A 27,085-nucleotide genomic window follows, 5' to 3' on the forward strand; every position below is an offset into this window, starting at 1 on the left:
GCCCCTGCACTGCTGGGGTGTGGGGGTGGTGGGAGACATGAGTGGGGGCCTGGTGGAGGGTGCCCCTGGTGGCTGGGGGGTGGGGGTGGTGGGAGACATGAGTGGGGGCCTGGTGGAGGGTGCCCCTGGTGGCTGGGGGGTGGGGGTGGTGGTAGACATGAGTGGGGGCCTGGTGGAGGGTGCCCCTGGTGGCTGGGGGGTGGGGGTGGTGGGAGACATGAGTGGGGGCCTGGTGGAGGGTGCCCCTGGTGGCTGGGGGGTGAGGGTGGTGGGAGACATGAGTGGGGGCCTGGTGGAGGGTGCCCCTGGTGGCTGGGGTGTGGGGGTGGTGGGAGACATGAGTGGAGGCCTGGTGGAGGCTGCCCCTGCACTGCTGGGGTGTGGGGGTGGTGGGAGACATGAGTGGGGGCCTGGTGGAGGGTGCCCCTGGTGGCTGGGGGGTGGGGGTGGTGGGAGACATGAGTGGGAGCCTGGTGGAGGGTGCCCCTGGTGGCTGGGGGGTGGGGGCGGTGGGAGACATGAGTGGGGGCCTGGTGGAGGGTGCCCCTGGTGGCTGGGGGGTGGGGGTGGTGGGAGACATGAGTTGGACATGGGTGGGGGCCTGCTGGCAGGTGCCCCACAGTGCTGGGGGGTGGGGGTGCAAGGGGACATGAGTTGGTGTTCATTAGTTCAAGGAGACATGTGCCTTTGCTGGGGGGCATGCCCATGTTGTGTGGGCTGCCTGCGGGACATGACCAGGGATGCAGGGTAGTCCCCTGTGGTGTGGGCTGCCTGCAGGGGCCGTGGAGGGTGTACAGGGTACACCTGGGAGGACCCACACTGTCAAATCACATGTGGGACTCCCCGGCACCCCTGAAATACACGTACCGTGCAGAAATCGCGTGTAAAACTTCCCGCGCACCCCTGAAATACACGCGCCCAGGCTATTCGCGTGTGGAACTTCCCGCGCACCCCTGAAATACACGCATCCAGGCTATTCGCGTGTGGAACTTCCCGCGCACCCCTGAAATACACGCGCCCAGGCTATTCGCGTGTGGAACTCCCCGCGCACCCCTGAAATGCACGCGCCCAGGCTATTCGCGTGTGGAACTTCCCGCGCACCCCTGAAATACACGCGCCCAGGCTATTCGCGTGTGGAACTTCCCGCGCACCCCTGAAATACACGCGCCCAGGCTATTCGCGTGTGGAACTCCCCGCGCACCCCTGAAATACACGCGCCCAGGCTATTCGCGTGTGGAACTTCCCGCGCACCCCTGAAATACACGCGCCCAGGCTATTCGCGTGTGGAACTTCCCGCGCACCCCTGAAATACACGCGCCCAGGCTATTCGCGTGTGGAACTCCCCGCGCACCCCTGAAATACACGCGCCCAGGCTATTCGCGTGTGGAACTTCCCGCGCACCCCTGAAATACACGCGCCCAGGCTATTCGCGTGTGGAACTTCCGGCGCACCCCTGAATTACACGCGCCCAGGCTATTCGCGTGTGGAACTTCCCGCGCACCCCTGAAATACATGCGCCCAGGCTATTCGCGTGTTGAACTTCCCGCGCACCCCTGAAATACACGTAGCCCGCTCCCCCAGGCCCGATCGCGTGAGGAACTTCACGCGAACCCCTGTAATACACATAGCCCGCTCCCCCAGGCCCGATCGCGTGAATAACTTCACGCGAACCCCTGTGATGCACGTACCCTGCAAATCGCGTGTGACACTTCCCGCGCACCCCGGTATACATGCACACGTATTTTTTGTCAGCGGGTGTCCGTGTTTGTGGGTACCCCTTTGCACGTCATTTTTCCTGGAGGGCCACAGTATGGGACATTCATCATAGCAGTATATAGGTGCTATTTGTTGGCGCACCTTTTGGCGCACATTTCTTACAGCCGCAGAGACGCTACCGCCTCCTTTCTTGTGGCGGTCGTGTTTGTGGCTGTGCGCTGGTTTGAGCGTGCGCTTTTTTCCCCTATTCTATTCCATGAATACGTGTTGTAGGCGAGCGTGTGGGCGTTCCGCGCACTTGTGCCCTGTACTTCCCCCGTGACGCCCACGTTTTGGCAAGTTGTTCCCCATTCCGAGTGTTACGCCCGTGTTCCGCCTACTTTTATTGCGTGCGCCGCGCTATGTGCGAATTTCGCTGTGGCCTGTGCGATTTTCGCTGTGACCTGGCGCACGCTGTTAGATGGCCTGTGCGCCAACGTGCGCCGCGCACTTTTTTATCGCACATCCGCTGGTTTTCTCGCGCACGGCCTTCCATGAATCGAGGTGCGCTGCTTTTCGTGCGATTTTCGCACTTGCACTGCGATTTTCGCTATTCCACTGCGATTCGCACGTTTTTGGCCACTTGCGCCGCGCTAATTATTCCATGAATCGGCCTGACTACTGTCTTTCCGCAAATTACTGAAAATGTGGCTCTTCCCCATAAAATCGACTCTTAACACAAACAGTATAGCAGCAACAATAAACAGTAGCCCACGGTTGCTGTATCAAAATAAATGAAAAAATTAAATAACAATCCAGCATCGAGATCCAACCGAGAAAAATGGAAAACTAAAACTGCTAAGGTAAATTAAAATCGATAAACTGAATAGAACGAATGAAGTGGATGAAAGGAATGAAGTGGATGAAAGGAATGAAGTAGATGCAGTGGGTGAAACTAATGGAGTGGATGAAACTGATGCAGCGTATGAAACGGATGAATCAGAGGCATTAGGTGTAATGGATGAAGCGGATGGAAAGGGATGAAGCCGATGGAAGGGATGAAGCGGATGGAACGGATGAAGTGGACGGAACAGATGAAGTGGATGGATCAGATGAAGTGGATGGATCAGATGAAGTGGATGGAACGGATGATGTGGATGGAACAGATGAAGTAGATGGAACAGATTAAGTGGAATGAAGGATGGAATAGATGGAGCGAATTAAGTGGATGGAACGGATAGAGCAGATGAAGTGGATGGAACGGATAGAGCAGATGAAGTGGATGGAACGGATGAAGTGGATGGAATGGACAAAGTAGATGGAAAGGACAAAGTAGATGGAACGGACAAAATAGATTGAACGGATGAAGTGGATGGAATGGATGAAGTGGATGCATCAGATGAAGTGGATGGAACGGATGGAGCCGATGAAACGGTTGAAGCGGATGGAACGGAACAAGTGGATGGAATGGAAGAAGTTGATGAATGGAACAAGTGAATGGAATGGTACAAGTGAATTGATCCGGAATTAAATGGATGGAACGGAAGAAGTGAATAGAACAGAAGAAGTGAATAGAATGGAAGAAGTAGTTACAAGAGAAGAAGTGGTTTGAACTGAAGAAGTGGTTTGAATGGAAGAAGTGGTTGAACGGAAGAAGTGGTTGGAGCGGGAGAAGTGGAAAGAACGGAATGAATCAAATGGAAAGCGTGAATGCAAAGGATAAAACAAAGAGCTAGTGTGAAGAAGTCTAGATGTCAAAACGAACAGATGAAGTGGATGGAAGAGACGAATCAGATGGAACGGAGTAAACGTACTGGCTAGCAGAGCGAATGGAACAGAAGAAACATGTAGAGGAATTAGAATGGATGGAGTGGATGGAACGGATGGAGTGGGTAGAACAAATGAATGGATGGTACAGACTGAACGGATGGTAGGAGTTGAACAGATAAAACGGATGAGCAGACTGAACGGATGAAAATACTGAGCAAATTGAACGAATGGAAAAATGAGTAGCTTTAACAAATGGAATAGATCAAATGGACTGAACGGATGCAGTGGATGAAACGGACACAGTAGACAGTACAGATGGAGTTGATGAAACAAATGGAGCAGACGGAACAGCTGGAATGGATCGATCCGATGGAGTAGATGGAATAGATGAAGTGTATGGAACAGGTAGAGTGGATGAGACAGGTAGAAAGGATGGAACTGATGAAGTGTATGGAACAGATGGAATGGATGGCGCAGAAGGAGGAGATGGAACAGAAGGAGTGGATGGAACTTATGGAATAGATGGAACTGATAGAGTAGAACAAAAAATTGGAATGATAGAACGGATAGAGCAGATGGAACGAACAGAGCGGACTGAAGTGGATGGAAAAGATGGAGTAGATGGAATAGATGGAACAGGTGAAGTGGATAGATCAGATGGAGTGGATAGAACTGATAGACCATATGGAACGAATAGAACAGATTGAACAAACCAAGTAGATGGAACAGATGGAACAGATGGAGTGGATAGAACAGATGGAGTGGATGAAGTGGATGGATCGGATGGAGTGGATGGATAAGATGAAGTGGATGGAACAGATGGAACGGATGGAGTAGATGAAACGGCTAGAGTCGATGGAACGGACAGAGTGAAGGGAACAGATAGAAAGGATGGAACGGATAGAGTAGATGGAACGGATAGAGTGGATGGAACGAATAGAGTGGATGGAAGGAATAGAGTGGATAGAACGGATGGAGTGCATGGAATGGTTGGAGGTCATGGAACATTTGGAAGGCATGGAATGGTTGGAGTGCATCAAATGGATGAAATGCATGGAACGGATGGAGTGCATGGAACGGATAGAACGGAGTGAGTGCATAGAACGGAGAGAGTACATGGAACTGTTGGGGTGCATCAACTGGATAGAGTGAATGGAATGGATGGAGTGGATGGAACGGATGGAGTGGATGGAACCGATGGACTGGATGGAATGGTTAAAGTGGGTGGAACGGATGGAGTGGATGGAACGGATGGAGTGGATGAAACGGATGGAGTGGATAAAACGGATGCAGCGGATGGAACCGATGAAGTGAGTAAAACACATGGAACAGATCGAATGTATAAAAAAAATTCATCAGATGGAACACACTAAACAGTTGGGAAGGATGAAATGGATCAACAGATTGGATGGAGTAGTTTATGTAGATGAAGGATCGAATGATGCAATGAATGGAAATACTAGTAAACTAAATGATGAACCAGATGAAATGTAAGAACAGACAAAGCTGAATGAACGGACAGAATGAATAAAACAGATAGAATAGATGGTACAGCTAAGCGCTTGATCTCAAGCACGTTACTGAAAACCACCACATCACACCACCACGCTTACTCTCTCCTATACACCACCACTCAACTAGAATACAGCGATACTATGACAGATTAGGTATAGCTGTTCTCATACTAACACCCGCCACAAAATCCTCATCATTCTAATTAAACACATCTAGCTGAGCACACACTGCTAGCCTAAGCGTCTCCTCAGACCTAACACAGCCAGAAATCAGCCTGGGTATCAACCCACCAGAATGAACACATATTCCTGACCTCCCAGCCACCACATCTACCGCTATTTAGCAGCTATCATGCAAGTGCCACACCAGCTGCAAACATATCCGGTGCACCCACGCACCTTATGACTCTCTCTCTAGTGACTTGAACTACAGTTCCCGAGGGCGTTCAACCTACCAGCGCTTTGGAATCATACTAATGATACATAAGGCACTATAAAAATGCTAAGTAACATAACATAACATTAAACTTTGATGGTTGTTTTTTAGCAAGATTAAAGTAAAAAATGTTGCATTGTGACAGGTTTGGAGCTTGCGACAGTTGGTGCTTGCTCATAAGTGTATGACGATTGAGACGTAAAATTAAAAAACTGTACAGTGCAGAATGGGTTAAAGGAACCGCAGATAAAATGTTTATGCCATGGCCAGAAGGTGGGTCATTATCGAGAGAAGTTCTGCAGCATATAACAACATATTTGCATGCTGCGTACACAGGTAAAAAGTTAGAAAAGCACCTAGCGAGTCTAGAGCTTCAGAAAATGTATGAACACGAAAAGGAGGAGGAGCTTCCTTTATATTGGATATTCAATATATGTAAAGAGGGGTGTGAAGAGCCTTCTGCTCTGCCTGCCCCATTTGAAATGAAAGACGAGATTAAGAAAGACAAAGGATTATACCCATTAAGGGAACTTAAAGCAGCGACGGGATATAGCAATCCGTCATATGAGTCACCTACGCAAAGTGGTGACGAGGGCCCAGAGACATACACCAAGGAAGATATAACCTCCAAAGTCCCGAGGGACAAGGGGAGACGCGACAAGGAGAGAAGTGATCGAGCAAACACATCTCTAGACATAAGGAGAGAAATAAAGAGATGGAACGGAGATAAGGATAAAACTGATGAGATATCGCTCGTACAGAACGAATGGTTGGGAGGTCAGATTTTACTTAAACTCGATGGTAAAAGCATGGAAGAAGTAAGACAAAGGGGAGATCAAGGTGAACAAGGTCGAAAAGACAAAGAGAGGGAGGAACAATTGAAAGATGAAGGAGCAAAAAGAAAAGATAGGCAAAGACAAGAACAGTTATATCAAGATGAGCAAGCTAACAAACAAGAGAGAGCAGAAGAGCAAAGAAAACGCGATAATAAAAGAACAGCCGATGAACAGGAAAGGCTAGAAAGAAAAAGAATAGAAGATGATGAACAGGAAAGGATAAGAGAGAAAAGAATACAAAGATGAAGGGATGAGGAAATACAAAGGGCATATGAACGAAGGGATATGAAAAAGAAAGAGGAAGACAGAGCAAGAGAAGAAGCAAGAAAGCGCAGAGAAGTTGATGACGACATGGAACGTAAAAGAAGACAGGGAGCATGAGATCTCGAGTATTTGGAAAGGGAAATAAGAAATCCCAATCCACGGGTAGCATGGGAAGACATACAGGAATTCTTCTCTGAGTCATTACCAGGCATGTCTAGAGCAAATCTAGAAGACGGGTTTGACTCACAAAGCATTGGGGATACGATTGATAAGGTATACTACGAAATGCAAGCCCAGAAAGAATCACAAGGGAAGTGAAAAAATGATCTTCTCAAGAGCACTCAGTTATATGACACGGAGAAAGCCTCCTGTAGTGCAAGACATAAGGAGCTGTCTTTAGACAGACTAACATTCAATAGAGTTAATGAGGAGAGAAGTTGCACGAGTTCTGCACAAGAAGTATCAGACGAAGAAAGGGAAATCTTCCTGAGGGAAAAGAGAAGTGACACATGTGGCCCAGAAGGGATGTTCACCTATGGATAAGGAATTAAGATGATCAGATTCAGAAATACCTATGTCTAAGGCACCAGAGTCACTGACACAGTCAGATCGACATAAGAGGCAACCCCATGGTCTGAGGGGGGAGTCCCCGCCTTATGTAAGCAGGATAAGATCATTGCCAGTTAGACGGCAATGTGGGAATATTACTCCAGCAGTAGATAGACAAATGATGAGAGATGAAAATGATTTTGGAGTGTCACAGTTCCGCTTGTTGGAAAAGTGAGGGGCCAGGCTGCAATATACACCATGGCCCCAGATGGACAGAGAACATTTAAAAGGTAAACTCCCAAATTTAACTTCTGGTGCTGGAAAATGGATACATGAGTTAGAAAAAATGATGGGAGGGAACACATTAGCTATAGGGGATATTAATGGTCTTCTAATCGCCATACTTGATGAGAGAGCTGATGGCGTGTGGACACGGGCAGGTTACCCTGGTGTGACTACAGTCAACAGCGTGCACAATGCAGCGCTGTTTAATATCTGTAGAGCAGCGATTTGGAAAGCGCTTTGAGTGCTATATCCGGACACATCTGATATGGGAGCCATAATGATGAGAAAAATGAAGGAAGGAGAGGATCCGTTGCTTTACATTAAAAGTTTCCAAGACGTATAGGTGCTTGAAACAAGGGAGGCTTGGAGGAAGTCCATACCTGTATGTTATCATATATCATACCAAGGGCTGCTAGAGCAAGTACATAAACAGCTCAAGAAATTAGTGGGGATTGAAGCCAAACCATGGTTGGTAATCCAGTTAACTATTGCACATTATTGTAGACTCCTGCAAAAAGGATGATGCATGAAAAGGTGAAGAAGCAAAATTAGTTCAGAAAAAGCTATCTAAGTATACCATTGAAGGGGCAGTGTTAACTAACGTAGGTGGATCAAATTCGCAGCAGGCAGTACACATGCCACAAGTAAATAACTAAAGACAGTTTGATCAGACAAATAATGGGTATGCTCCACGAGGAAGGGGATATCGAGGGAGAGGTTGGCAAGCGAAACAAGGGTATTGGCAGAATAATCAGGGAGGCTTCCAGAATATGCAAAATGGTAATCAGAACATGCAATATGGGCAGATGGGGGGACAACCGATTGTATGTTGGACATGTGGAATGACAGGGCACATAGCTCGTATGTGTAGAAGCCAAGGGATGATACAGAATAATCAATTTTCAAGACAGGGAATGCCAAATTCACCTGCATATTTGCAGCAGGGCGGAAATGGATTTGCGCAAGATCAAACAGTGCAGCAGCAAGCGCCGAGAGTGCAGCAAGGCTTGCAATCACAGCAAGTAACAGGTAATCAACCGCAAGGACAATCGCAGCAATCTCCTATGCAACTTCAGCAGAACACAATCACATAACCGTCTATGACACATAGAGTAGGGGGTGTTACTGTTGATGGAGGAAATTCATTCACGGGTGATGGAGTGAGACTGTTCCCGAAATAGGACAGCTCACTGGGAGACCTGATGTGTTCAGTCCTATCTATTACACTGAATCTTCATGAGGGGCAAAGGGTAGACGTAATTATAGGCAGCAAAGCTTTTTTCTTCTTTGTGGACATAGGTGCAACGTGCTCATGCATACGTGAGGGTACATCTTCGATGTCTGGCGATGCAATGAATACTCAGGGCTTTACAGGAGCAATGAGTCGTTTTCCTTTTACAAAATAATTACCAGTCTCCATACGAGAATGAGATATGAAGGTGCCACTGCTTTATTCAAGGCAAACACCTGTCAACATTATAGGACGAGATTTGATGACGAAAATGAATACGAGTATTTTGTTTACAGATGGTGGCATAGTATGCTCAACACCGGCAATGCATTATTTAAACGTATGTGAAATGATCAGGGCATACGCAGGGCAAGTAGCGCCTAGAGCACAACCGTTGGAACCGGAAGTGTTTCGTTATGGGATACATGTTTTGTTAACATGGATGCCAGGTCTAGTAGGCAGAACCATGAGAATACCAGATGAGTTTCTATTTAGACCTCAGATACTCATGGACGAAGAGGAGGGGCACATTTTCCCCTTAGGCATAGAAGCGGCTATTGTTCGAGGAAATATGGCTTTGCCTGATGCAACTGATGATAAAGGTAGACGATGGAGCACAATAATTGCCATTGAGGAAGGTTGCAGAGTGACTGACGTCACTGATGAAGACTTGTTTGGAGATGACAGATCTGACGCTTTTGTGATATTTGAAATGTGCATTACTTATTGGGTAAAGGCGATTAAGAGAGAAGTCCCGCAGAGAATGATGCTAGCAAAGAAGTGTCATGAATATTTTGATGAAGATATAGCGAAAGTGCCAATTTCATTATGGAACACTGGCCTTTATGACGTAGGCTTATTGAAAAGAGTTGGGGAAGTACAGATTAAATTGAAACCAGGAGCAATTTTACCTCGAGCACGACAATAACCCATGTCTCGAGAGGCAGATGAAGGTATTTTCAAAACAATTTCTGCCATAATCGACCAAGGTATGTTAGTGACATCAGAGTCACCATGTAATACATCAGTTTAACCTGTGAAAAAAAGTAAGGGGGGTCATGGAGACTAATACAAGACCTTCAACCAATAAACAAAATTCTAGAGGCCGAGTTCCCTCTAGTCCCTAACCCGTCTACGATTCTATGTAATATACCCGTTGATGCACGACATTACACAGTGATTGACTTGAAAAATGTGTTTTTCTCAATCCCATTGCACAAAGACTCACAAGATTTGACATTGTTTACTTTTAGACAAGTGCGATTAAAAAGCACACGGCTGTCTTAGGTGTATTGTGAGTCCCCATCGATTTTTAAGAGTCCTCCAGATGGATTTGAGCAATATTGCTTTAGAGAGCGTTGTGCTGCAATACGTAGATGACATTCTAGTTTGCAGCACCACAGAGGAAGAGTGCATATGCGATTCTATTCAGCTGATGATTATACTTGCTGACAAAGGATATAAGGCTGACGGGGAAAAGTTAAAATATTGTCAACAAGAAGTGTTGTACATAGGCCAATTAATTTCACATGAGGGAAAGAAGGTCACCCCTGAAAGAGCTGAGGCCATTTTAAAAACAGCTAAGCCACACACGATAAAACAAATGCAGAGTTTTCTAGGATTATGTATTTATGTCAGAGCATGGGTCTTTGACTACAGCTCGTATACGCGGTCCCTTTTACAGGCATTGAAAAAAGCACAGGCAACTAAATAAATAATCGTGTGGACTGAAGCAATGGAAGAAGGGTTTGATGAATTGAAAAAAGCAATCTGCACAGCTCCAGTTCTAGGGATCCCCGATTATGCAGAGGAATTCTTTTTATTCTTGCAACAGATTTTACTTTTATGAAAGCAGTACTCACACAGAGAACCTAGTTGGAGTACAAGCCTCTTGCATATTACAGTGGAATTTTGGACCCAGTAATAAGAGGTTGCTTTCCTTGCGAACAATGTTTGGCAGCTGCCGCGTTCGCCATAGAAAAGGCTACAAACATAGTGATGGGATGTTCTATGACATTATTTGTTGAACACTCATTATTTGCCATTTTAGAAAAACCAAAAGGCACGTTGACTAATCAAAGGGCTTCTGCCTATGAGGTTATCATATCAACTCCAGCTATTAAAATAGTTTGATGTAAAATAGTATATCCGGCCATGTTTATAGCTGAGCTAATTACCAAAGGAGAGCCTATATTTGATTGTACAAACTATGACAAATTCTGTGATGTGCTCCCTAGAGTAAAAGGGAATGCACTCACAGGGGGAGAGATTGTCTTCATTGACGAGTCTTCGAGGATTGATCAAAATGATGGGCAAAGATATACAGGCACTGCGGTAGTGAAACATTTGGCAAATTGTAAGTACTCGATTGCCATCTCACTATTCAGAGCAAGCTGCAGAATTATTGGCATTGATACTCGCAATTGAGAAACACGCAGACCAGGAAGTAACAGTGTATAGCGACTCTGCCTATGTGACGTCGATGGTACACGCAGGATTAGCACGTTGGAAAAGGAGGGGCTACCTCCGAGCAGATGGCAAACCAGTGCAGCAAGCAGCCTTATTGGATAGGCTCATTAAGGCACTACAACTCCTGGTGGGCATAGCAGTTGTCAAATGCGCAGCTCAAACCAAAGGGACAGATTTTATCTCACGTGGACATCAAGCAGCAGGCGCTGAAGCTAAGCGCATAGCAAATACAGATACAGGGATGATGAATACCGAAACCATTAACGTGAATGAAAGGATGACTATGATGATGAGTGTGGACGAGAGATATAATCATATGTCTAAAACACAAATAATGGAGCTTCAAGGAGCGGCACCGCCTGAGGAAAAGAACTTGTGGAAGGGAAGAGGGTGTTCTTTAAACCCCTCTGAAGCATTGTGGTGACAAGACAGCACTGGTAAACCAGCCTTATTAAGGGTAGCACTAGAACAGCTACACTACCCAGCACATACAACTAGGGAGAATTGAAGGATATACTTCGGCACACGGGCAAGTGATGAGTTATTTATTCAAGGAGCTCCCCAGAGCCCTTCTCTCTCCAAGCCTCGCCGTATTCAAAACAAACTTGCAACTGCCTCCTGTGGTCACGCGGCTCTCATTCTAAACAATGACCCGAGAGTGCGCGTGACCACAGCGAGGCTTACAAGTAAATCTCTACACATCTTTCCCCTTTACAGGAAAATTAATTAACTATAATATATGAAGAAGAAAACATTAAAGAAAATTACATAACCAATGTAACCAAACACAGTCATACAAGCAAAATTTGCTAAACAGAAAAGAGATAATTGTTAGAATTTGAGCATCAAAATCTGTCATGCAATTCAAATATTATATCAAGTCTGCATCAAAATCTGTCATGCAATTCAAATATTATATCAAGTCTGATAATCTCTCATCCACACAGGCTTTGATCTAAACCTATGCGAACCTTCTTCACTGGCTCTCACACAAGTATTATCATTGTTCACACCTACCGCCCTTCCTTTCATCTCCTCTTCCAATTTCTTATTATTGTTCACATTCTCTTCCCTTCCTTTCGACTGCTCATCCAACTTATTCTCCTTCCCATCCCCCACTCTTGCCAACCTTCCTTTAGACCAGACTTCTCCGCCTTCCAAGATGACAACATTACTCTTTACTGCACATATCTTTTTCGGTCCCAGAAACTTACTTTCCACACATTTGTTCACTAACCTAGGATTTTTAACATATACCATCTCTCCAATCTTCCATTCTTGTTCCTTCACCCTCCTCCTGTCATCAAACAGTTCCTTATTCCTTTCTTGACTCAAAGTAATGAGTTTCATTATGTGATCCCGATCCACATTAACCACTTTAGCCATACCTAGCCATCCTGGACAAAGCCTTGTTCCAGGTTCTCTACCTTTCATAGACACAAATGGAGATACACCAGTCACAGAGTGTGGCGTAGTGACATAATTCCATGTTAACATCCTTAACATCTCCCTCCATGGCTGTCCCGATTTGTCCTTGCAAGTCTTTCACACCCTAACTGCACTGTAATATGTCCTTTATGATACCCAGCTCCTCAGTCTTAGTACTTTTCTATAATATTATCTCCTGGGTGTTATGGCCTCTGGTTGGTACTCCTTTTATTCAAATGAACCTCCCCCTCTGGTTGTGCCTTGCCCCCACTCCCCCTGCTCCTCACCTTCCTGCCCAATAAGAGCCGGGGTGGGCGGCACCAACCAGGAACAGCTGTTCAAGCCTCTCTCAATGCGCGGCCGCTTGGAGCAGAGGTGAGGTGGGGAGAGCGTCCTCCTGCAGCGCCACACTCCCTGGGCGCCGCAGAGACAGTCTCCCTGCGGCCGCTCGGAGCAGGGGTGGGGAAAGCCTCCTCCCGCAGCGCCTCACTCCCTGGGCGCCGCAGAGAACAGTTCCCCTGCGGCCCCACACCTCTCCGCTCGCAATGCGACCTGCTCTGCTGCCGGTCGCGACCTTCGCACCGTGGACGTCCCTCACTTCTTCACGAGGAACGTCGGCTCTGTGGCGAGCTCCTTGTGCCTCTTCCTCGTCGCCAATTGAAGGATATACTTCGGCACACGGGCAAGTGATGAGTTATTTATTCAAGGAGCTCCCCAGAGCCCTTCTCTCTCCAAGCCTCGCCGTATTCAAAACAAACTTGCAACTGCCTCCTGTGGTCACGCGGCTCTCATTCTAAACAATGACCCGAGAGTGCGCGTGACCACAGCGAGGCTTACAAGTAAATCTCTACAAGAATCTTGCTGTAACCATTGCTGAGGATTGGTTTGTACCGAACCTAATGGAGCTTGTTTCATTTTTTATGGTAAATTGTATTGTTTGCCAACAATTTACGGCTGGGCATACACTGCGCATAGTGAGGGGAGTCATCCCAAGACCTAATGGCCCTTTTTAGCACTTGCATATCGACTATGTCGACATGATACAAGTTTGTTTGTTTGTTTGTTTTATTTATTTATATTGCGCACCAGACCCAAGGGTATTAGGGCGCAAAGGCATAAAGTGGGTTGTTAAGCTTATGTTACATTAGTACACAGGAATATGTATAGTTATGGTTACAGTGCTGAATGCATGAACACCAGGCAGAGAGAGGGTTATACAGGAGTATGCACTGCTGTAGAACAAGTATATACAATAAATACAGAGAATTACTGTGAGACACTTATAATACACATATATACAATAAATGCTAGGAGGTTGCAAGAGATGAAAGGTCAGGTGTCATGTTCCTGTATCCAGTGAATGAGCTTGGATCTGAATTGTAGGCACGGTAGACCTTCCCTTATGCAGGGGGTGGGAGTTCCAATATTGTGCTGCTTTAACGGGGAAGCTGCTCCCACTGGATTTAGTACGTTTAAATCTAGGTACTAATAGAAGGCTGGAGTTGGCTTTTCTTAGAGGGCGAGTGGCTACTTGTCTAGTAAATTTAGCTTTGAGGTCATGTGGGGCTGATTGGTTAAGACACTTGTGTGTCAAAGATGCAATTTTGAGGAGAATCTTATCTTTCGTCGAAAGCCAGTTGACAGATCTCCTAAGGTCAGATATGTGGGCATTTTTTGGAAAGCTTAGTGCAGCTCTTAGGGCATTATTTTGAAGGGTCTGAATCTTGGACGTAATGTATTTATTGCTGCCTACATAGAGGGCGTTGCAATAGTCCAGTTTGGACAGGATCAGGGCTCTCACTAAAGTAATGCAGTTGTTAGAAGATAGGAAGGGCTTAGCTGCTCTGATTAATTTGCAAGTGTAGGAAGTAGCTGAGGCCATGGCATTTACTTGTTTACCGAAGGTAAGCGTAGAATCTATGTAAAAGCCCAGGGTTTTCACTACCTTAGCCACAGTGATGATGTTGTCATTTTGAAGGATGTGTAGTTCGGGCCTAGCTTATTAATATTGGAAGGAGTATCTAGGATGAGGAGTTCTGTTTTGTCATCATTCAGGCATAGATCGTGAGATGCCATCCATGCCTGGATGATGAGATATACTGTGTTCACGAAGGCCAAATCCTTGTCATAATCCCCCGTCAACGGGATAAGGATCTGGGTATAATCGGCATAATTCGTGTAGGTGATATCCAGACCATCTAGATCATCGAAAAGGGGCTTTGTGAAGATATTGTACAGAGTAGGAGATACGCAGGAGCCCTGAGGCGCACCAAAAGATATGGGGGCAGGGTCGGTGGCTGCTAGAGGTGAGAAAACTCGCATTGTCCTGTTATCAAGGAGGGACTGGATCGAGGCGACTGCCTCCTGAGAGAAATGAGCCGTGGAATCCAAGTGGTTGCAGAGGATTGAGTGATCTACCAAATCAAATGCAGCTGAGAGATCAAGGAGTAGCAGGAGTGCCATCTTGCCTCCATCTCTTAGTGCGTCTATTTGTGCCTTGAGGTCTATAAGTGCAGTCTAAGTACCGTGTTGAGGTCTGAAGCCGGACTGTCTAACTCCTAGAAGGTGGTTTTGTTCCAGATGATGCTGGATTTGTAAGTACGCTATTTTATCCAGGATTTTGAGTAGGAATGGCACGGTGGTTATAGGGCGGTAGTTGGTAGGGATAGATGGGTCAAGGGTTTGTTTTTTAAGGACGGGGAGGACCCAGGAGTGTTTCAGGTTATTGGGTATGGTGACTGATGTGAAGGAGGCGTTTATAAGTTTAGTGATGAAAGGGGAAAGTTCACGGCCAGCATCTTTTATGATTTGAGCTGGGCATGGGTCACCATGACAATTGGACGGTTTGACGGTGAGGATGACTTTTTCGACTTCTTTGATGGATACTTTGTGAAAGTAGAAACAAGGAGTCAGTAGTATGGGTGGGGTTAGGGTGGTCTGAGGTGCCGGTGTGGCAATAGTGCAAGTCTTGGTGGCTGTGGCAGTGGTGCCAGTCTTGGAGGCAATAAGAGTATCTTTTTTGTTATTAATCTTCACCTGAAGAGTTGTTATCTTGTTGGCCAGGGTGTTTTGTATGCTCGTACACCAATTTCTGTCCTTGAGACAAGAGTCGGGAACTTGAATTGGTGATTCTACCTCTTTAAGGATAGCGAACAATTCTTTAGTATTTGATTTGGCTTGGGCGATTCGGAGGTTGTAAGAAGTTTGTTTGGCTAGGATAATTTATTTTTTGTAAAGAGCGGCTAGTTTATTCAAGTTATTCTTATTAAAATCTGAGGGGTCTAGTCTCCAGATTTTTTCACTTAGTCATTGCACTTGTCTAATTGCTTTCAGATGGGGCGTAAACCAAGTGTTTAATTGTTGGCAGGGTTTACTCTTTCAAATTTTCAGTGGTGCTATGGCGTCTAGAGATGCCAGCAGCACATTGTTGTGTATTTCTACCGTGGTAGAAGAGTCGGTCTGGTCTGGGATAGAATTCAGTGTGGGAAGGATAAGGGGAATAAGCTTTTCTGGAGTGATATTCCTTTTATTTCTGGTAGGAACAGCGGGTGCTATACTACCGGTATTCTTGGGAGGTGTGGCCTTTAGTGTAAAGGATATCAGGTAACGGTTGGCCCAGGCCTGAGGTAGTATAGAAGAGATAGTAGTTGGGCAATTGTGTTTAGCAATCCAGTCAAGGGTCCTTCCTTTAGTGTGAATGGGTTCTGTGACCTTTTGGTGAATCCTAATTCTTCTAGGGTGTTGTTCATCTGTGAAGCATTGGGATCTAGTGGGTCACTGAAACCGAGGTTGAAGTCTCCTAAAATGAGGCATTGTGATGAGTTTTTGAGGTTGTCCGAAAGTATGTTCGTGAGGTCTTCCTCAAAGGAGCCCAGAGGGCCTGGCGGTCGGTATATAAATAAATGGTGGTAGTTTGAGTTTTGGAGATGGTGAGTTTGGTGGAGAGAGATTCACAGGAGTTTGTATTATAGGGTGTGGAGAGTCTTAAAGTTAGATTATTCTTGACAGTTATGGCAAGATCACCTCTAGAGGTGGTGCGATCTAGTCCTATAAGAGTGTAATTGTCCAGGATGGCTAGCATAATTGCAGGACCTGCTGCAGAGTGAAGCCATGATTCAGTGATGGCCAGGAGGTCGATGTTTTTGTTATGGATTAGGTGAGCTATGTCTGTGGCGTGGGCCACCATAGAACGGGCGTTTATTAGTGCGCCTTTTATGCCAATTTGAATGGGATGAACAGATGATGGCTGGGCCTTGTGTTGACAGTTCAAAGGGGTGGTAGGATCTCTGAAGAGTCGGCAGTTAAGTTGAAGTGGGTGTTGGCCATTAGTATCTTTGTAGGAGGAGTTGTTGGTAGTAGGCTGAGCGTCCCTCGGACGTTTAGTGGTGAGGTGGGCATTAGCTAGAGGATCATAGATTCTTTGGAGTCTAGCACGTAGTTTGAGGTTTCTCTGATGGAAGCTGCAAGGTTTGGTGGTCATGTCAGTCTGCTTAGGAGGTGCGCGTAAATACGTTAGTTGGGCTGTAGGCTGGGCATGTTGAGGTCTTGTAGAGTGATTATGTAGAGGATAGTTCTTAATAGAACAGTGTAAAATGGTGGCAGATACATAGTGTGTACGTAAGGGCAGGTACGTATGAGTGGCTAGAAAGATAAGGGTGTCTGACTAGGATGGCTATGAGTGCAAGTGGGTTAGCAGTATTGGATAGCTTGCTAGGAAGGTTAGTCATAAATCACTGTGCATTGGTAGGAAATGCAATTGCATGCACTTGCATTTGTAATGTATATAGATACCTATTAGTTGTAACATGTCCTTTCTCGAGATGGAAAGAGGCAGGTCCATGCACGCACCCAGACGCTACATGTGCAGCCAAGTTCTTAGTGCGCAAAGTATTTCCCAGATGGGGAGTGTGCGAAATAATGAAATCAGATAATGGACCTCACTTTGTTAATACAGTTTTCAAGCAGATCACCTCGCTGCTTGGTATAAAAGTTTTCTTTGGCTTATCATCCACAAGGAAATGGTATCTGTGAAAAGCCTGTTTAAAGAAAGGATAGCTAAATTGAGGCTTACTTTGAAAAAAGGCTGGTTGCACTGCCTACCACTGGCATTGTATGCATTGAGGAACCAACGAGGTTCTGACCACCATCTTACGCCGCATGAAATCGTGATGGGAAGGCGAATCAGAATGCCTTTAATGCCTCCATCCCGAGATAGAAGTGATGCTCAGCTAACATCAGAAATTTTAGGACTTGAAATGCAAAACTATCTGAACTGTTTAATGTCTAATTTTTCTGTGATTTCAGGACAGTTGCAGAGACAAGGGTGCAAGGCAGTACTGGACACAGAAGGAGATGCTTCAAGAACCCAAACTCACGAATTTCTATGTCCAAGAATCTACCCAGGAGATAAAGTCCCAATTCGTAACCACACAAGGAAAAAGTGGGACGAGTCCAATTTCAACTGACCTTTTGTCGTTGAGGACGTGACACTATCTGCTGTCAAATTGCAGGGTAGGCCAGCTTGGATTTTCCTGGGAGACACAAAGATCTACTCTGGAGGGACCCCTCTGTTTTCCCCCCACTGTGAAGAAGCTACAAACATCACGGAAGAACCACAGCACGTGCAGGCGAGATCCATGACGAGGAAGAAGGATGCATAACCTGACAAGTAGAAAGCATGAAGAACTCTTTGATTAAACTGTGGTTTAATTAAAGGGGAAAAGTACATATTCGAACACTCTGTGCATCTTAGTTGCAGAGTAAAAGAAGATCTGCATTGTTAAAAGCCAAAGTAGCTTATTGACTTTGTTAAGGCATGCTTAAGCTTTGATAAATATAAGGATATGCCAAATTTTTATTGTGGACACAGCAAATGGAAGAGGGTACAATACCCTGATTCCTTTTATACAGAGCTCTTGTTCGATGTTACTCATGGTGCTACCCAGTGTTGACCTTTCTAAATTCGTGCTTACGTATCTTGAGTAGGTGTTAATCCGTCACTGGTGTGGAGAACTTGCTGCATGCCAGATTTTATTGGTGATCCTGACAATGAAAAGCTCATTAGAAGATTGCTCATAATCATCACCGAAGAGTTTTTGAAATTGCCTGAGTTCAATGAGGAAATCACAAATGTCCCTATTAACCGATGCAGCAAATAGACTGGTCAGTGTGGTGTTCTTTCGTTTAATTGAAGAATACCCGCATCTCGTTGGAAGACAAACCAAGAAACACTGCACACTTGAATGTGCTCCGGGAAGTAATTATCATCCAGGTAGCAATCTATTCTGAAAGAAATCACAGAGCTGAGTAGAAACTTTCCTCCGAGGGACAGATCGAGGAATTGAATGAAGGACAAAACTCTTTGTTCATGCTGACAGGAAAGCAAAATGCCAACTGGGCTGAAGCAGATTCGAGGCATTGATTGGGAACTAATAAATGAAGATTTCATAGAGGCTCAACGAGGCCATTTTTCTTCACGATAAAGGAACATTTACATGCCGACTGGTGAAAAAACTGGTTCCAGAGACAAGGATAAAGTTATTTCCTAAAAACATTCAGAAAGCAGATCATTGATGAAGGACGAATGCTGAATGAAGACAACAAGCTTCCAGAAACAATCTAAAAATGCTGAGCCATTAAAAAATAGTTTTTCCTTCCTTAGCATCAAATGATCGAGATGGGAAACGAAAGCAGCAATATTGTGTTGCCCCATGAGCACAGATGTACGAACTGTCCCAGAAGCAGATGCTGTTGCATTACCTATTAATGTATAATTTACACATGCATTATATTCATACTCATATTTCTTTCACTGACAGTGAGAACTGCTTTCTATATAGGAGCACATGATGCAAACATTCCTGCATATGTTTCTGAGCAGAAGGAAACAGTGAGCTTGGCAACTACAAAGCAGACTAGACCCTACATAGTCATTCCTGTCCCAAGAAAAAATTGAAAGATATCTGAGCTTGAGATGGATGTTGTTAGTAATAAATCACACACAGCACTTGCTCCAAACACTGCTTTTGAATGCCGGAGACAGGGTCGGCGGAGTAGTCAAAATAAGGGGTTGACAAAGGTTGGGCCTACACAGATAACCTATGTAGACATACCTGTTCTAGCAACGAAAGGCCCAAGCCCAAGTCCCACAGAAAGATCACAAGCAGAGATTATAGCAGAATCTATATGGTCTTTTTAGCTATTATCAGAAAAAGACAGATGGCCAAAGAAAGACTTGCTGAACTTTCTTCTACGCAGGGAACCCGGTGGATGACCCTGCAAATCGACCAGTCAGAAGAAGCTGTAATGATGCATTCAAAGATGTAGTTATAAGTAACTACATGAAGATTTTAAGGACCAAAAGAAGCACTCAAGATGATAATTATGAACTCAATGATTATCTGGACAGCAGAGATGCCAGATGGAGAATACTGTGTATGTGCACTCCTGTCATACAGCATGGGGAAGTCGAAGATCTTCAAAGCTATTGAAATAGATGTCCTAACTGCACACTGCTCAGTGCAACTAGCTTTCTGTAGTACCAGAGGCCAATTCATGGGTCAAACAGCCTCTCTCAAATGGGCAACTGAAGTAACAGATCCAAATGAAGATGACTATGTTCAAGACATAAAGACAAGAAACAATGCCAGAACAAAGAATATTGTGATCAGATATGAGAAACCAGGAGTAAAAGGAACTGGAATAAGAAGAGAACTAAATAAAAAACTGAAAGTTCCAGGACACTCTGCAGAAGACATCCGCAGATGAAAGAACAGAGGCTAGATGCAGATTTGGGGAACTGTCTTATCACCAGATTGATGGGAAGACGGAGTAGTAATCTACAGACACTGGATAATAATGCGTCACTACCAACCAACAATCGAGAATGCACAAATGTTTTGTAAGCCATTATGGCCAAAACATGCTAAACTACTGACATGGGTCGAAGATAGAGGAGGGCCCTTACAGATAGTACCATTGGACAGTTCTAAATTGTACTTCAGGAACAAGGGTACAAGAAAATTGGGAGAGAATCAGAACTGTGGTCAAATCTTTGATGCACCAGAATGAATATCGGGACAACAGTAATCACGGATCATTATTGGGCGTGTGGATCCAAAACCTACATCAGACTGCCTAAAGACTGGGGAGGAATCTGCACATTGGTGAATGCCCATGTTCCTGCATTAGTGATTCCTAAAGGTGACCTGAACATTTATAGTTTCCGGAAAGCAGATGCTCATCGAAGAAAGAAGAGATCTCTTGAGATGATAAATCGAATAAAGAGGGAGAACTACTTTTCAATAGAAGCCTTTGATGCTATTCCATATGAACATAGACTGTTCAGCCAGACTTATTCAGTGTTCACGCTGATCTTCATGCCAAGTATCCAGGTAGGAACAAATACCAAGTGGCTTCACATCACCAGATGGGAGCTGGTGCAGACGATTAATACTACCATAAAGGGATTAAATGCAATCAGAGAAGAGCTGAGAGCAGTATGATTGATGACCCTCCAGAACAGATACATCCTAGATATGATCACAGCTATGGATGGTGGTGTTTGTGCCAAAATTGGAGAATTGTGTTGCACATTTATACCTTCTCATGATGACGAGAATGGAACATTGACAGAGGCCATAGACATTCTGACGAAACTCCATGACCAGATGATAGAAGAGACCGAAGACATTGCTGATGACAGCTGGTTTGGATCCCTCTTCTCACGGGTTCCACAATGGATGGCAGATATGTTCAAGTTCTTAGGAGCTTTATTATTATTAGTAATGCTTGAATTCTGTGTGATCAAAATAATAATCTCACAATGCAAGAAGACAGCAAAGAAAGCCATAGGGATAAAGATTATGATTGATGTTTGACTATGATGGAAGCCTGAAGATCTGACTGATAAAGAAATCAGAGACTTAGTGAAGGCTAGTATACATGCACCCGAGGGAACAAAGGTCCTGTATGCAAAGGACCATAAGAAGTATGTGGCGAGATGGATCTACTGAAGACATTTCAGAGTATGTGTTAATTATGTATTCTGTAAAGGCACTCTATCTGAATAGAAAGGTTTTTCAAACTTTTTCTAAACAATGGCAAGTTGGAGCTACGCACACAAATCAGAAGTTTGTCTCTAGAGCAGAGATCTCTACGTGGGCAGTACCGGGCACTCTTATCCACCAGGTATTCAGGGGCAAGCCCACTCAAACATTTATAAATCAGACACGCCACCTTAAATTTTATCCTGTCCTCCACCATGAGCCAGTGGAGGGATCTCCGTAGGGCAGATACTTGGTCCCTTTTCCTAAATTGTCCGATCAGCCTGATGGCAGGGTTCTGAGCCCTCTGCCGTCTGGAAATTTGTTTAGCTGTGATTCCTGCCAACAGACTATTACAGTAGTCCACGTGGGGGTTAGTCATTGCCCCCATTACCACAGCTTGATCTTCCGCTGGGATGAAAGGAAGCACATTCCTGAACACCCGCAGTGCATGAAACACTGCCTTAACCTTGGCCCCCACCTGAGTTTCACTGCCAAGGTTCTCATGTCATATACAACCCAGATGTTTGTCCAATATCAGAGGGGGGAACCTCTGTCTCACTGATGACATTTTACTCTTTGGGCCGAACAGAATCCCCTCTGTCTTAGCTGAATTCAGCTATAGCTGATTGTATGCCATCCAGTCATTCAGCTCATCCATACACAGATTAATTTTCTCAAATACTTCCTCCATGTACTTTATTCAATATAAATCTGTGTGTCATCAGCATAAGAATGAAAACAGCAGACCGTGCCTCCTGAATATGTTGAACACTGGACAGAAAACAGATTAAAAATCAGTGGGGACAGAGATGAGCCCTCTGATACTCCACAATCAAGGCATACCCAATCTGAGGTAAAGCCTCTGAGTATGACATTTTGCATCCTATCCTTCAGGAAGGATCCAAACCACTTTACTACTTGTTCTGATGCCTTCCCTACGTTCCTAATGCGTTGTAGCATAATCCGATGCTTCACAGTATCAAAGGCCGCGGCCTCCAGCAGATCCTTGTTTACTGCCAAGAGTGCTGTCTCCATCCTGTGATTAGGACGGAACCCGAATTGAAACTTATCCAGCAGGCTCTCCCTGTCCACGAATGTCTGGAACTGTGCACAAACTACCTTCTATAGTATTTTTGTTGGCCAAACCAGGTTGCCAACCGGGCGATAATTCATCATAGTTTCTGGGACCAAGTTATATTTTTTTTTGCAAGGGTCTCACCAATGCTCTTTTCATGGCCTTAGGGACCTGGCCCTCCTGCAGTGACTTATTCACAAATAATGTGATGAATGGTGTAATATTAGCCGCCAGATGTTTAGCCGTACATGCCGGAATTACACAACACAGGTCATGAGTTGGCTTCAATTGGGTAAAGAGGGAGTAAATCATTTCCTCATCCACATTTTGGAAACTGAAGCACTCTTCCCCTACAATGGTTTCCCCTTCTTCATCTTCACTCTCCATCTCCCCCCTTGTCTCTTGGGCCCTTCTCGTGGCAATACTTTTTTGAATCCTCACTATCTTTTGCTTAAAGAAACTGTTGAATTGATTTGCTTGATCCTGTGAAGGAGTGATCGTAGTGTCAGTGCAGGCTGGGCTTCCAAATCTGGAAACCACCTCAAACACTGCCTTTTGCTTGGATCCCTGCCTGCTTGATCTCCTTATGTAGGAACTCCTTTTTTGCCTCAAACAAAGCTACCTTGTATGATTTTGAGACCGCCTTTGCTCTAACTGCATCACTATTCGTTCTAGTTACCCTCCAAGCTTTATTAGCTTGGCGTAATTTTTTGCGTAACAAGGCCAGAGCTGGGCCAAGCCAAGGTTTGGACTTCCTCATAGAGGGGCATATTTGGAGCAAATATCCTCCAGAATATCCATCCCATTAGTAACAAATTCTTCGCAGGAGAGCGAGGTATCAATATTTGCTAGCCTCGCCTGCACTTCTGCACCTGGAATAGGTCCAGATCAGCCATATTTGTGTTTTTCTCATACTATCACCCCCCTGCCTCTCATTCTCTAGTAGGTCAAATAACTGAACAGAATGGTCTGACCATAGTATTGGCAGTGTCTGTGAAAAGCGGACAACATTTCCCCTAGAGGCTACCAAATGTAAACAATGTCCTTTATTAAGGGATGTTATGGACGTCATAATGATTAAGTAATGATTATCCAATATTTCTGCTAAGGCCACTGAGTCTGAATTAGTGGAACTTTCCAACCAGAAATTTCAATCCCCCAGGCACAGGAGTTGCTACTCTTGAAAAGCAGTAAGGTATCTTCTCCAGCAGCCAATTGCATCAGTTGAGTGATAATGAAAGATTCCTTGTTCGACAATCTCTCCAGCAGAAGTTCCTTCCAGTAGGTTCCAGGGGTGCCCAATCACTAAGGATTCAAGAGTTCTGCGATGAATAGTGCAACGGAAACCAGTGTTTGGTTCTCAGGGCCTCGTATTTATCATGACTAAGAGAGCTCTGGACAGACCTTGGTTTCTCAGGTTTGCTAAACCCTTTTCTAAAGAATCTTCTGCATCTTCATCCCCGGTCTGTGGACTAGCTGCTGGGACCTCGCAAATGTCAGGTGGCCACCAAAGGCTGGTGTCAGCGAGAGGCTGAATGTTTGGCAATAACGACCGGATTGAAATGCACATCTTCAGTTTGCACTCCATTGATAAGGGGCGAGTAACTATTCTGGAGCCTTTCACCAAATAATCCAAATAGGAAACCAGGCAGCAAAGTAGAGGCAAGTTTTATTTCCATAAAGCTGTGCAGAAATGGGCCTGGAAAGTGACACAGTATGCCCATCCCAGAATTATGGACTCGAGCACAGAAATATTAGGGCTTTTAATAGTGATTTACAAAAAGAGTCTTAGACAGACGAGTCAGCGTGATACCTTTAGTTGATTACATTAACTATGAACCTTCTAATAGTACATCCTCTGACCTTTGAGGACATGGCTTTACGCCATTGGTGACCTGTAAAATTCTGTTCCGCCTACCCACGTGACTAAAGTCACCATCCCATGACACAATGAGACCTGTCCACATACCCAGCGCCCCTGTGATTCTTATTTCGGCTCTACAGTGGCTCAACACACCCTCATGACACACTGTGGGGCGTTCCGTTTGCTGTACCTGCACCTGGGACAGGGCTTACATCATGCCAGACGGCCTTATGGGCACTCAAATGAATGCCAGCCAATCCCCTCTCAAACAGCACCATCAGATTAAACATGGCTGCCATTACGCGTGCCACAGTAATGACTGGAACTTTATACTCCATTAGGGGCTCATGTACTTCCACGGACCAAGAATAATAATACTGTTGGCTTGCCCAAGTGTCACCTCCCAGAAAGTGTCACCTCAGAAAACATTGACAAACACTCGGAAGGGGTTGTGTGCTTGTTTGGAATGAGGCCGGAGGGTAAGTTTAGCTTCCTGTGCTTTCCCAGCTTCAGAAGACACGAGCAAACAATTATGCAGATTTTATTTACAACATATTTTTTTTTTCCAAGTTAGGCATTCTTTTAGTTACAATTATTGTTAAGGAAAAGAACCAGGCATTTAACAATAATTTATCTTCTCCAACAAATCCCTCTTTTCCCCAAATATAACATGCGTGAAAAGATTCGGAAATCAAGTAGGCTTTGTCCTCCGTGTAGTTCATAATCAGTTTGCAAGTTGAAAGCCTGTAAGCCCGTTTTAGGCACGTGGCGTTAGAATTATCCATCGTATCCTGTTATTAAGGAACCTGCCTTGTCGTTCAAGATAGCAATATTTCCCCTCCACCGTTTAGTAATACGAAAGATAGTAAAAATGTAAAAAAAAGTTTTCATCTATACTTTCACTAAGGGCAATAATCCCTATACACGGAGGCGCATTGGTTTCCGGAGTGTTTGCCGAGTGTTTGGCATTATAGAGGAATCCTGTTTCTGCTGCTGCTCATCAAGGAAAGTCAGGGAAAGTCTATCTACACTTTGCATTAACTTTGCAAAACCTTAAAAACCTCAACTGCGGACGTGGAGCGTTGCAGAGTGTTTGCTGAGTGTTTGCCACGTGGAGCGTTGCAGAGTGTTTGCTGAGTGTTTGCTATGGGAGAGCCTGGAGCTGAGCACCATCCTTACGGATGTTCAGCATGAAGCAGGATGTCACCAACGCACAAGACGGCAGGTACGTCTTACTTGCTGAATGAAGCGGGGGAACTTGTCCATTTGCCATCTGACCGAGGGAACCCAGTTTCAGACCCTAGAGAACCCACGGACCAAACAGCTTGTAATAGCACATCTTCTAGTGATATAGTCAATATAAATGCTGCAATCCAATTAATATCTGATACAATGTGGGACAGGCAACCTAAGAGCAAGAGACTCTGCTCACTTCGGTCACGACTTTTGAGGACAACAGGGCCCTATCAAAGGACGCAATGAACATGCAAAGAAGAGAGTGAAAATCCGGAGATTCCTGGGTCCAATTCTGCATCAGGAATCCACACTGAAGACATTGGGTCTCCTGTAAAAATTGGGGTGACGCAACTGACAAAGATCTGCTGGGCAGTGGAATATTCAGGAGCCCCATCAAACAGGCTCCTCCATCTGCTGCCACTTCCGAAAGAGGAAATCTTCCCCATGGTGCCCCACATTACTCCCCATTGTCCTCCTCCGGTTCCATTGAGGCATTGGCCTGTAAAAAGACTGGGGATCAACCCCAGCTCCTTGGTTCCCATGCTGCTGATCCACAAAATGTCACTGTGGCTCACTGGGTAGTCAAAGGAGCTTCTGTAGATTCAAAGGGATCAGACCAAACGCTGGCGAGAAATCAGACAGAGTGGGCAAACACGGATCCGAAGTACCCACACAGATCCATCCAAAATGACCTTGAGAAGACTACCAGAGATCTAGACATGAACAATGAGCCTTTAGCAGCCTGCCCTCAGGCGTGGGATCATTCTCCTAGCTCAAGGGAAAATACCATCCAGGTGGCCGGGCTAACTAAAGACATTGCGCATTTGGCACTGTGCTTATGCAATGAAATGAGCCCACAAAGGGTGAAGCGCCACAGTGCAGAAACTAGGGAAGACCTGGATTTGGCAAATGTCATTCAAGCAAAAAAAATCTAGACCAAATGAGATTGCGGATTTGTCAGCTGTATTAAAGCCATTTGAAGGCAACCGACAACAAAGGAACACCCTTTCTACCAGGAGTAGACAAGACAGTGATGATATGCATAGGAGGGGATCCACCAGTGATGAATCGTCCTCTGAAATGGAATCTTCTGGAGACCACTCACCTGATAGAGAGATTAGGGAGCGTATTTCTAGGAATTCGAAGCCAAATTCGAAAAATCAGAAGTTTACCAAAGACAATGGCCCTCATTACGACCCTGGCGGAAATCGCGGTGCTAAATGCACCGCGGAGCACGGCGGAAAGCTGCCGATAGCGCCATGGAGGTTGGCGGATTTTCCGCCCCATGCCGACCTTGGCGGGGCGGTAAATCCCCATTCCCCATTTTACCCTTCCCCATTCCCATTTTTGCCCCATAGGGTATAATGGGAGTGGGGAAGGCGTTAA

The sequence above is a fragment of the Ambystoma mexicanum genome, chromosome 3p (assembly GCF_040938575.1).
Source record: "Ambystoma mexicanum isolate Mex_15411 chromosome 3p, UKY_AmexF1_1, whole genome shotgun sequence".
Classification (NCBI taxonomy): Eukaryota; Metazoa; Chordata; class Amphibia; order Caudata; family Ambystomatidae; genus Ambystoma; species Ambystoma mexicanum.